Genomic DNA, 11,273 nt, shown 5'->3' with positions numbered 1-11,273 from the left:
AGAACGAGAACATGTGGTCGGTTGTAGGAGAGGCGATTGGTCGACTTCAGTTTATTGGGAAGGTGTAGTTATTTATAAAGCAGTCCGTGTATAGAACACTAATATAATACAACCCATTCTACTGCTGGAGATGTTGGTATGCCCGCAAGCCAGATTAAAGAACTATATTGAAGCAATACAGACACATGCTGCTAGAAACTTCCTGGCAGATTAAAACTGTATGCCCGACCGAGACTCGAACTCGGGACCTTTGCCTTTCGCGGGCAAGTGCTCTACCAACTGAGCTACCGAAGCACGACTTACGCGCGGTATCACAGCTTTACTTCTGCCAGTACCTCGTCTCCTACCATCCATACTTTACAGAAGCTCTCCTGCGAAAGTAAAGCTGTGATACCGGGCGTGAGTCGTGCTTCGGTAGCTCAGTTGGTAGAGCACTTGCCCGCGAAAGGCAAAGGTCCCGCGTTCGAGTCTCGGTCGGGCACACAGTTTTAATCTGCCAGGAAGTTTCATATCAGCGCACACTCCGCTGCAGAGTGAAAATCTCATTCTGGAAACATGCTGCTAGATTTGTTACCTGTATGCTTCATCACCACACCAGTGTTATGGAAATACTGAACTCAACTGTAGCTCGCTGCAGAACGAGTCTACTGCCGCCAACGTACATGTCGCTCAAAGACCACGAAGGTAAGAGAAGTTAGTCTCGTATGGAGGAATATAGACAGTTGCTTTTCGCCACTCAGATTACGATGGTCACAGGAAAGGGAATGAGTGGTAGTGATATACCGCCAATGGCGGGCACTTTCGCAGCCTCCCAGCGCCAGGGGCACAAGGAGCACAATAGGAGGGGTAAGTCGGACCTCACACAGCGACTGCCAGAAATTCGGACATGAAGGCATCCTGCAGCCGCACAGGGGATGGGCTTCCTTAAGAATAGACAGCTTGCGATGGGCCAGGTGGACAACGACAAACGTGGCGATAATTCGTATATGCAGTTAGACAGACCGTGGACACAAAAGCGCCAAGTGTTCACACGGCGAAGATAAGAAATAAGACTGTCCAGGTCTCACTCAGATACTGCTGCTAACAAGAAGTTTTCTGTGACTGCTTCCACAGTATCCAAGGAATGCGGACAACGGGACAACTTGCTGGATTGACTGCGATCAGCGCTGTGAAGTCTCGACAGTGAACAAGTAAGAAAAAAATGGTTCAAATGGCTCTGAGCACTATGGGACTCAACATCTGTGGTCATCCGTCCCCTAGAACTTAGACTACTTAAACCTAACTAACCTAAGGACATCACACACATCCATGCCCGAGGCAGGATTCGAACCTGCGACCGTAGCAGTCGCGCGGTTCCGGACTGAGCGCCTAGAACCGCTAGACCACCGCGGCCGGCGAACAAGTAAGAGCCGGCCTGCCTCTGTGGGCGACCGGTTCTAGGCGCTTCAGTCCAGAACCGTGCGACTGCTACGGTAGCAGGTTCGAATCCTGCCACGGGCATGGATGTGTGTGATGTCCTTAGGTTAGTTACGTTAAGTAGTTCTAATTTCTAGGGGACTGATGACCTCAGATGTTAAGTGCCATAGTGCTCAGAGTCATTTTAACCATTTTTTGAACAAGTAAGAAAAACGTTAGCTTCAAATTCACACACCAGCCCACACAAAACTGAAAATTTCCACCCTACACCGGGAGGAGTGTCACAAAATGGCGGTCAGTCACTGGGTGGCATCGCAAATTTAGTCTGCCAATGACAACGCCTCGAGGAGAAAAAGTTCGAGGAGCTAGTGAGCTAAGGAGGGTCATGGGAAGCGAAGACATAGCTGACGAGATGGCAGTAAGAGGTTCTTTCACATTCCACCCACAAGGTCTGCTGATCTCGATTCTAACATTTATCGTCACCCTGCGACTTACTCTCGTTGCTCCACGTTAAATAGTCCAATCCTTACGGTAAAGTGCACTTGACTGAGCTTAACAATTTCCTTGCCTAACATCTGCCTCCCGACGCCGTGATAACGCTGCTTCGGCTACGCATGACACACCAGTGAAAGCTGCCGACTCGCTGCCGCACAGCTACGAGATGACGCGCTGTACCGACCAAGCGCCTGCCAGCAGCATCGGCACGCGACGAATGACTACGAAGAACGATGACTCGATTCATTGCCCATTCTTCCCCCTGAGTCGTGTCCAAGTCCGATCAAAATGGGCCTGAGATTTGTAATTTGTATAGCAGGTACTGCTAAAAAGCAAACATCTCAAGTTTTAAACCTCTGATTAATGTGTTCCATTCACATTTCAACTCCTTAATCTCATAACATTTTTCTGTTTTATTTCACTGTATGGCAGTAGTAGTTACTTAATTATTGGTTCCCAGAGGAGGGAGAGAGTGATGCTATTAGTAATCTGCATGTCATGTCATGCAAGAGATGAGAGTTTTGAGTGCACTACATTTTATCGCCCAACGTATGGCTCCGGTTTGACTCCATTCTCACGCTTTTGGTAGTGTGAGGGTTTCTAAATTCTCAGCTTGATTCAAGGAGAATTAAATTACTATACCATTACTAGAATATACTAACCTCTTTGTGTGTGATATCACCAGCACAGATGGCGTGTCTGTGTGTGCTGAAAGTGTTGCAAATGGGCAGTGTGAAGTACAGTGGAAGACTGATTGATATGGAAGCCGACAAGCCATTTGAGGGAAGTTCAGGAATGAGAGAGGAAACATAAGGCACGCTTATGCGGAATAAGCAAGGTCATAGTCCATTGGATCGAATTCTCGCGATATTGGAAAACTACACATCACAGGTAACCGTCATTAGGGAGGAGAATCAAACAGAATTTGCAAGAGTGGAAGAGGAGCTAAAACTTTGCAATCGGAACACTGATGGACAGATCGCTGAGGGCGTGCGCGAATTGCTCCATTTTTTGTGATAATATGCGAAATTATTCTTATCCATACTGTAGCAAATGGCACAGACGTTTAAGCCGGGCTGTTACATAGGATCGTATGTTTTCTCTACAACCGCGCGGTCTGAGGCGTCTTGTCACGGTCCGCGCGGCTCCCCATGTCGGAGGTTCGAGTCCTCCCTCGGGCATAGCGTAAGTTAGTTTAAGTTAGATTAAGTAGTGTGTAAGCTTAGGGACCGATGATCTAACCAGTTTGGTCCCATAAGATCTTACCACAAATTTACAATTTTTCCCCTACAAATTGTTTTTATTGCAAGCTTTTAGAGGTATAATTACATTTTCCTATATAAAAACATGAGGGAAACAAGTTATCCCTTGTTATAAATACTAAACATCTCTTTATATTATAAATATCAGAAGAAAAAAAATTTATAAAGCTCTTCTCTAAGACGAGGATCATTGATTTGTAGATATTTCTTCACGTAGTACAAGAGTCGTTTATTAACTGTTGAGCTATGGCGCTACATCATCTGTTCTTCCAAATTGAAATGGCGTAAAAGGCATCGTTCGTGTTTTTTCAAATACTTTGCGATGTAAGAATGAAGATACGATATTCTAAAGACGTGTAGTGTGAAAGTATGGAGAAACGATATGTTGTGTAGGTCAGTACGCAAGGGGAACGCTTTACAGCGTATTAACCAGCGCAGGTTTAGTATCCGCACTACGTTTCCGTCTAGCGTGAAGGTCGTCTTGCGACCGACAACAACACAAGGCTTATACTGAGCTTTGACATATGGTATTGTCGTGTCTGTAACTGAAAAGGCCCATGTAGAACGTTCTTTAACAATCCCCTCCCTTCACCCGCACTTTACTTTGACTTTGAATCTGCTTTAAGTCAGGCGGGTTGTTGCAAGTACAAATAATCTATTTTATTGGTTTATAAAACGTTCTATGTCTGCTGCGTTTCACGCCAGAAGGTTCATTGAGGATCTGATCTAAGGAACAAGTAAATACTATAACCATGGTCTACTTAATGCTAGCAATATCAGTAGGACTGTAAGAATATATCAATGTCCGAGAACCGGAAACATGCAACAAGAACACCATGTCCTTGTTAAGAGCATTTTATCATTGATACTACCTTCAGTTATATGAAATATCGAAGTCTTATTGCACCGTTAATTGTTTAAATTGATTCGAATCAGTCCTTTCAGTATTCTCTATTTTAAACGTATTGAGACTAAGTTTCAGATATTCTTAGTACTGCAGCTATTTTTGCTTTTTCATATGAAGCCAATACTACGACGTATTCATCAGCTAAACCTCTGCAGGTGACTTCCCACCAACGTCTAGCGGTCAAACTGATAATGATTTAATAAAGATAATATGTATCGGTTAACATCCACCGCCTGCAGCCTTGAAACAGCTTCAGTTCTGCGAGGAAGAGAGTCCAAAACGTACTTTAGGTGTTCCACATCCAGAAAAAGGTAATATTCCGTAAAGCTACAAGAGTGCTACATTTAACCCCTGTTTCTAATAGTTCAGTTCTCTATGGGCTTAGGCTCGGGTGATTTTGTGAGCAACGTGACGTGTGAGAGGGCGCTTGAGTATCATAAAACCAGGCACATATACTCTCAGCTCTATTAAAGTGGCTTCTGTATTCCTGGAACACAGGAATTTCCACACTCGTCATGAAAAAGTAAAAGAACGCAGCTCTTGTTCAGCGAGGTTGTTGAAATAAACATCCAGGTTAATGCTCACAGTTATCTGAATGAGTGGTCCCAAGGCATGCTACAGGAAACATGCTTGAAACATCAGAGAACCACCTCTGGGCCGAACTACACTATTCACACACTGTGGGTTGAACACCTCATTGGGCTGCCAGTGCACAGGATGCTTTGAATCGTCTGGAAACAAACAAAAACGCGATTTATCACATCACACTGCTGGCTAGCAGCAGCTCCTGTTAGGTGTCTGTGTCGTTTGGCCCACTGAATCCATGGAGCTTTATGTGTCAATGCGAGGAATGGCCTTTTGCGAGGTACTTAAGTCCAAAAGTCCATCGCGTGGGGATCCCTTGAGTCTTCATTCGGAAACATTTTTATGTGCACCTGCTCTTTCTGAGAGCATCAGTTCCTATCGGCCTAAAAACTAATTGCTGATGACAAGGTGTGACATTTCAATGTCAGCTCAGATTGTTTTTACGACAAACGATCTTATGCCGTTTCATACGTTGACTAGTGACCGACAGGCTCCTGCACACTACTTTACTGTAATGACGTAAGACCCCCAGACACAAAGGCCGACCAGTCGGATGATCCCCTTCCCCCACCGCCACTGGCTGATAGGTTTGCTTGAACACCTTCACCTTTGTGGGCGAGCTGATAGTGGGAGAGTCTGTGGTACAGGTGCGTTGGTTCGCTAGCAGACCTCCACCTGCTTGCTACGAACGCTACCTGCCATCCGACAATCTGTCAGTGTGCAGGCATGTAGGGTCTACCATGCAGTTGCAGTGAGCCCACACACACTCAGACAGGTTGGCGACCTATAGCGTGGGGGAAGGGGTGTGTGAATGTGCACCTTTACGTCAGTGGTCTAGGTTCACCTGACCACCTGCTACAGTTTTACACCATCTGCATCGCTTCAAAGTCGTCAGTGTGCAATTTTAAGAGACTGAATAATATTTTGTTCACTGCGTTTACTTTTCTGTGGATTTCCTAGCAACCCACTCTAATTGTCTGCTCCATGCACAGTGTAGGAGTTTCTGCACAATTACTGATTTTCTGTAGTCCTCAGCATTTACTGTTCAGTAAAATTTTTGAACAGGACATAAAACGATTATTGATCTAAGACCTCAATATTTACTGTTCAGCGCCCGCATCTCGTGGTCGTGCGGTAGCGTTCTCGCTTCCCACGCCCGGGTTCCCGGGTTCGATTCCCGGCGGGGTCAGGGATTTTCTCTGCCTCGTGATGGCTGGGTGTTGTGTGCTGTCCTTAGGTTAGTTAGGTTTAAGTAGTTCTAAGTTCTAGGGGACTGATGACCACAGATGTTAAGTCCCATAGTGCTCAGAGCCATTTGAACCATTTTTTACTATTCAGCAACATTTTCAACACTACAAAGAATATTGAAACAGTTACAAGACGAGCAGGTGGTAGATTGTAATTGATGGGGTAGCAGGACCAGTGTAAATGACTCTCCTCGAGTTTAGAAATCCCTCGACGATGGAAAAAGATTGCCGTATTTCTTATGGCCGTCAGAGGAGTTTTCTAGAGAAACTTACAGAACTTTTCTCCTGTCTGTAGATAATGGTAATGAAGCAACATAGAGATGGAGACCAAGGTATATTGACGTAAGTAATATTCAGCAAAGTTGAACGTTAGACATGACTGAAAAAGACAATAATTTATCAGCCCATAAACATTCTAACAAGTCTGAAGATAACTTGAGAGTAAAAGAAGAGACTTTGCTGACGGATGTAAGAGAGATCTTAGGGCGGGGTGCCTGATGTTAAAAACGGGTGTGAATTTCCAAGACAATAGCCAATCAGCAGAAACTCTCTGATATCGAAACTCTGTTATTGTTATATAACGCTTTCTCTTACTGTTCCTTGCGAGGGGATACGAGTTTTTGCGACTTCTTACTCATAGACTGTCAAGAAAACACAAGGGCAGCGCCGCTGTGTGATGCAGAATGGAACTGACAATAAGAAGAAAGGCATAGCGAGTTCTTAATTGCGTAATTAAGGCTACCCCTACGCCCTATCGATGTCAAGACTTTCATGATGGTAGTAAACACAAAATTATGAACTAACAGAAAGACAGACGATATAAATAATCTGAAGAGATCCCTTCGTAACGGTGTGGGAAGGAGAGACCATTTTGCAAGACTTAACCGCTAGAAAAAAGAAGGGTTATCAAGTCCACATTTCGAAGGACCCTATTTGTAAGAGACGGAAATATGCATATTAAATTTCCATCGAGTCAACATTTGATGTTGGAATTACAAAGGTGGAACTAGGTTATTTGCTGAAATTCACACCCAACCGTAGATATAAATATATATGAACCAAAAGAGTAGGTCACAGGACAGGCTGCTCAAATGTGAATTCCAGCTTACTAGCTACAGGACTTCAGATCTAGGAATTTTTAATGTTTGTCACTCGCATGTCATCGAAAAAAGAGAAAGTGGTCGAAAAACAAACCCTTCGCGCAAAGTAAAGAACTCAAACAAGTAAGAATATCAATAGGGTTGCAAAACTTCATGGATCGCACGGATAAAATACCGAAACGCCTGAACGCCTAAATGCACCAGTAAGAAACTAACGCTACTACCGATTTCGTAAACCACTAGTGTGGGACTGTCCATTGACAGAATAGTGGGAGCTTCCTCATTCGTGCGATTCCAGCCTAAATATACAGGGTGAGTCACCTAACATTACCGCTAGATATATTTCGTAAACCACATCAAATACTGACGAATCGATTCCACAGACCAAACGTGAGGAGAGGGGCTAGTGTAATTGGTTAATACAAACCATACAAAAATGCACGGAAGTATGTTTTTTAACAAAAACCTACGTTTTTTTAAATGGAACCCCGTTAGTTTTGTTAGCACATCTGAACATATAAACAAATACGTAATCAGTGCCGTTTGTTGCATTGTAAAATGTTAATTACATCCAGAGATATTGTAACCTAAAGTTGACGCTTGAGTACCACTCCTCCGCTGTTCGATCGTGTGTATTGGAGAGCACCGAATTACGTAGGGATCCAATTGGGAACGGTGATGGACCTTACGTACAGAAGAGACTGGAACAGCACATTACGTCCACATGCTAACACCTTTTTATTGGTCTTTCTCACTGACGCACATGTACATTACCATGAGGGGTGAGGTACACATACACACGCGGTTTCCGTTTTCAATTACGGAGTGGAATAGAGTGTGTCCCGACATGTCAGGCCAATAGATGTTCAATGTGGTGGTCATCATTTGCTGCACACAACTGCAATCCCTGGCGTAATGAATGTCGTACACGCCGCAGTAAATCTGGTGTAATGTCACCGCAGGCTGCCACAATACGTTGTTTCATATCCTCTGGGGTTGTAGGCACATCACGGTACACATTCTCCATTAATGTACCCCACAGAAAGAAGTCCAGAGGTGTATGATCAGGAGAACGGGCTGGCCAATTTATGCGTCCTCGACGTCCTATGAACCGCCCGTAGAACATCCTGTCAAGGGTCAGCCTTGTGTTAATTGCAGAATGTGCAGGTGCACCATCATGCTGATACCACATACGTCGACGCGTTTCCAGTGGGACATTTTCGAGCAACGGTGGCAGATTATTCCGTAGAAACGCGATGTATGTTGCAGCTGGTTGGGCCCCTGCAATGAAGTGAGGACCAATGAGGTGGTCGCCAAAGATTCCGCACCATACATTTACAGTCCACAGACCAAACCACAACAGTGCACTACAGCCCCACTGGTAAATACGGTCGTCGTCATACACATGTCCGTGCAGATGCTGCTCGCCGACCGTGGCCCGTGTTTGTTACAACACGCAACTGAACGTCGGAGGTTTCAAGCGTCAACTTTAGGTTACAATATCTCCGGAAGTAATTAACATTTTACAATGCAACAAACGGCACTGATTACGTATTTGTTTATATATTCAGATGTGCTAACAAAACTAACGTGGTTCCATTTAAGAAAACGTAGGTTTGTGTTAAAAAACATACTTCCGTGCATTTTTGTATGGTTTGTATTAAGCAATTACACTAGCCCCTCTCCTCACATTCGGTCTGTGGAATCAGTTCGTCAATATTTGATGTGGTTTACGAAATATATCCATCGGTAACGTTAGGTGACTCACCCTGTATACACGCCGACTTGGGAGGAGAAGGAAGTCATTTTCCTACTACAGAGCACACTCTGTGCTGTCTCACGAACTGGCATACGTACAACATCATCGTGTGCGCCCCTGCTAGCTGAGTGGTCAGCGCTACGGGATGTCGAGCCTAACGGCCCGGGTTCGATTCCCGGCTGGGTCGGAGATTTTCTCCGCTCAGGGACTGGGTGTTGCGTTGTCCTTATTATTATCATTTCATCCCCATGGACACGCAAGTCAACGAAGTGGCGCCAGCTCGAAAGACTTGCACCCGGTGAACGGTCTACCCGATGGGAGGCCCTAGCCACACTGCATTTACACTATCATCGTTGCTCAGAACTTTTGACAGTGAGAGGCCTTCGAGCAACCAGTGCTTTGACATGTGGTGCCCATAATTGAATACTCACACACATAAGACGAAGAACATTAACTTTACGATTTTTATGGAGAAGTGAATAAGTGATTTTATTTGAGAATTGCGTCCCTGACAGCCACGTGAGACTAAATTTTCGTGGAGTACTTTTTTCTTTTTTTTCCAACTAATTCTGCGTGGTGAACTTGCAGTACTACCTCATGAAGGACTATGACGTGGAATACTGTGACTTCAGTGATGAATACCTATCATGGGGCTTTTTTACGACATTCAGGATAAATTGTATTGATTCCTTGGTGCGGTGTCAGTTTTAGCACTATTCTGCAGTCACGATGGGTGCGAACTTTTACGGAACAGAGAAGAAGCAGTTTTACCTACATTTTGTCTCTCTCTTTTTCTCATAGCCCTTTCCGTGTTGCAGAAAGGGACCGATCCAGTATCATGTAATGCGGATTCCTGTATAACATGGGCATGGGAGCAACGTAAGTACATGACAATAGTTTGCCTGTGGACTAACAATACCTGTGATTGCTACTAATTACTCATTGAGTTCTACATAGCAAAGGTGTTGCTGTCAACTGTGAAGATTACAGTAGCCTGTACTTAATACTGAGTCCAAATGTATCACTAGAAAAAGAAAATTCCCACTTTATGCACTAAAAGAGATGTACAAAGTTGTGAAATTTCAAAGCCTAAAAGACATCCTTTCCAGGAATCGGATCTTCCTCAACAGCTGCACGTGCGAACTCTCAGTTCAGCACTCCAATTGGTACAACTGCACAGTGATGTGTGACAAACAGGAGAGAAGAGGACTGACTTATTTCAGTTCTAGGCTGTTAAAGATTCGATACTATCGGCCAATTGGAGTGTGGTTTTCAAGGATTTCTAACCTTCATCTCGTCAGTTACAGGCATTAGGCCACACTTAACGTAAACAAACCCAAAAATTTTGTATTGAACACATATTTTGTTTATCTTGGTAATATGTAGAGTAACTAGAACTAAGTATTGCATGGTGTGAGAGTGCTTTAAGTATGAATGTGTAGGATGTGCCGGCATAGCCTATTGGGTTACATGAGTGATGTTGGGAAATTAATAAGACATTTATATACATAACAGCAACACAGCTCCACTGCTAGAAAGTGATTAGAGTATGTCTTTTAGAGTAGAGCGTAACTAGTAATGATAGTGCGATTTTTTTTATAAAGTATCTTAAGTAGTAACATTGTTTATTTGAAAGAAAGCATTGAGGTTCATTTTTGCATTAATCATATTGTAGGTTTCAACGACAAACAGTTCATATCTTTGTTATGTTTTTCTACGAATGTGTTTTTATAAGCATTCATAGTAAAAATATTCCAATAAAACATGCACAAATGATTGTGCAAATGGTGTCCAAACGGCGAACGAGAAGCAGACCACGGCTGGACGTGGGTCGATGCAGCGCAGGCACCCCGTTTCCGTTTTGATAAATAATATAGACAGCTGAGATGTGAAAATATCTAATTTTTAGGGTCCACTGCGATCACAAAATCTGATGTGGGTGTCAGACTTCATTCTGATCCAAGTGCTGCTTAGCCTACAAGTTTTATCAGTACAGCAATATGGAAGTAATGTGGGCAGTGCATAATTACATAATGTGTCCAAGTTCGAGCCAAGGGCTGTAAGTAGTTGATGACCCCATGTGTTAAAAGTCGAGGGTCAAGGATCATTCCCCTCTCCCTGCATGTAGACAACCAAAGGTTGAAGATCAAATTTGTCCCAGAATCGGTATTCCATTGCTACTGACGTTGTTTATGCAGAACCAAATGCACCCTTTTCACACAAGCTGTCATTAATTACGTGGATGAAATCAAATGTACATATCCTGTATTTACTGAATTCCGGAAAGCGTTTTGACTCAGTACACGCCAACGATTATTAACAAATGTACCAGCATATGACATATTAAACGAAATTTGTGACTGAGATGAGGATTCCTTTGTAAGGAGGTTGCAGAATACTGAAGTCATTAATCGGTGTAGAAGCAACTTCAGGCGTGTGGGATAGAAGTATATTCGAACCCTTCTTGAACCATGTTGTACGTTAATGACCTGGTAGAAAATA

General features: G+C 43.7%; 1 non-coding gene across 1 annotated transcript; it reads right to left on the bottom strand.

Annotated features, from left to right (window-relative positions):
- Positions 1 to 220: 220 nt before the first annotated feature.
- On the bottom strand, positions 221 to 295 carry Trnas-cga (transfer RNA serine (anticodon CGA)). Its single transcript has one exon. It is a non-coding gene; the product is annotated as a tRNA-Ser (tRNA).
- Positions 296 to 11,273: the final 10,978 nt, after the last annotated feature.

This window comes from Schistocerca serialis, chromosome 1, assembly GCF_023864345.2.
Source record: "Schistocerca serialis cubense isolate TAMUIC-IGC-003099 chromosome 1, iqSchSeri2.2, whole genome shotgun sequence".
Taxonomy (NCBI): domain Eukaryota; kingdom Metazoa; phylum Arthropoda; class Insecta; order Orthoptera; family Acrididae; genus Schistocerca; species Schistocerca serialis.
The sequence above is the reverse complement of the archived record's forward strand: the minus strand, read 5'-3'. Positions and strand labels throughout refer to the sequence as shown.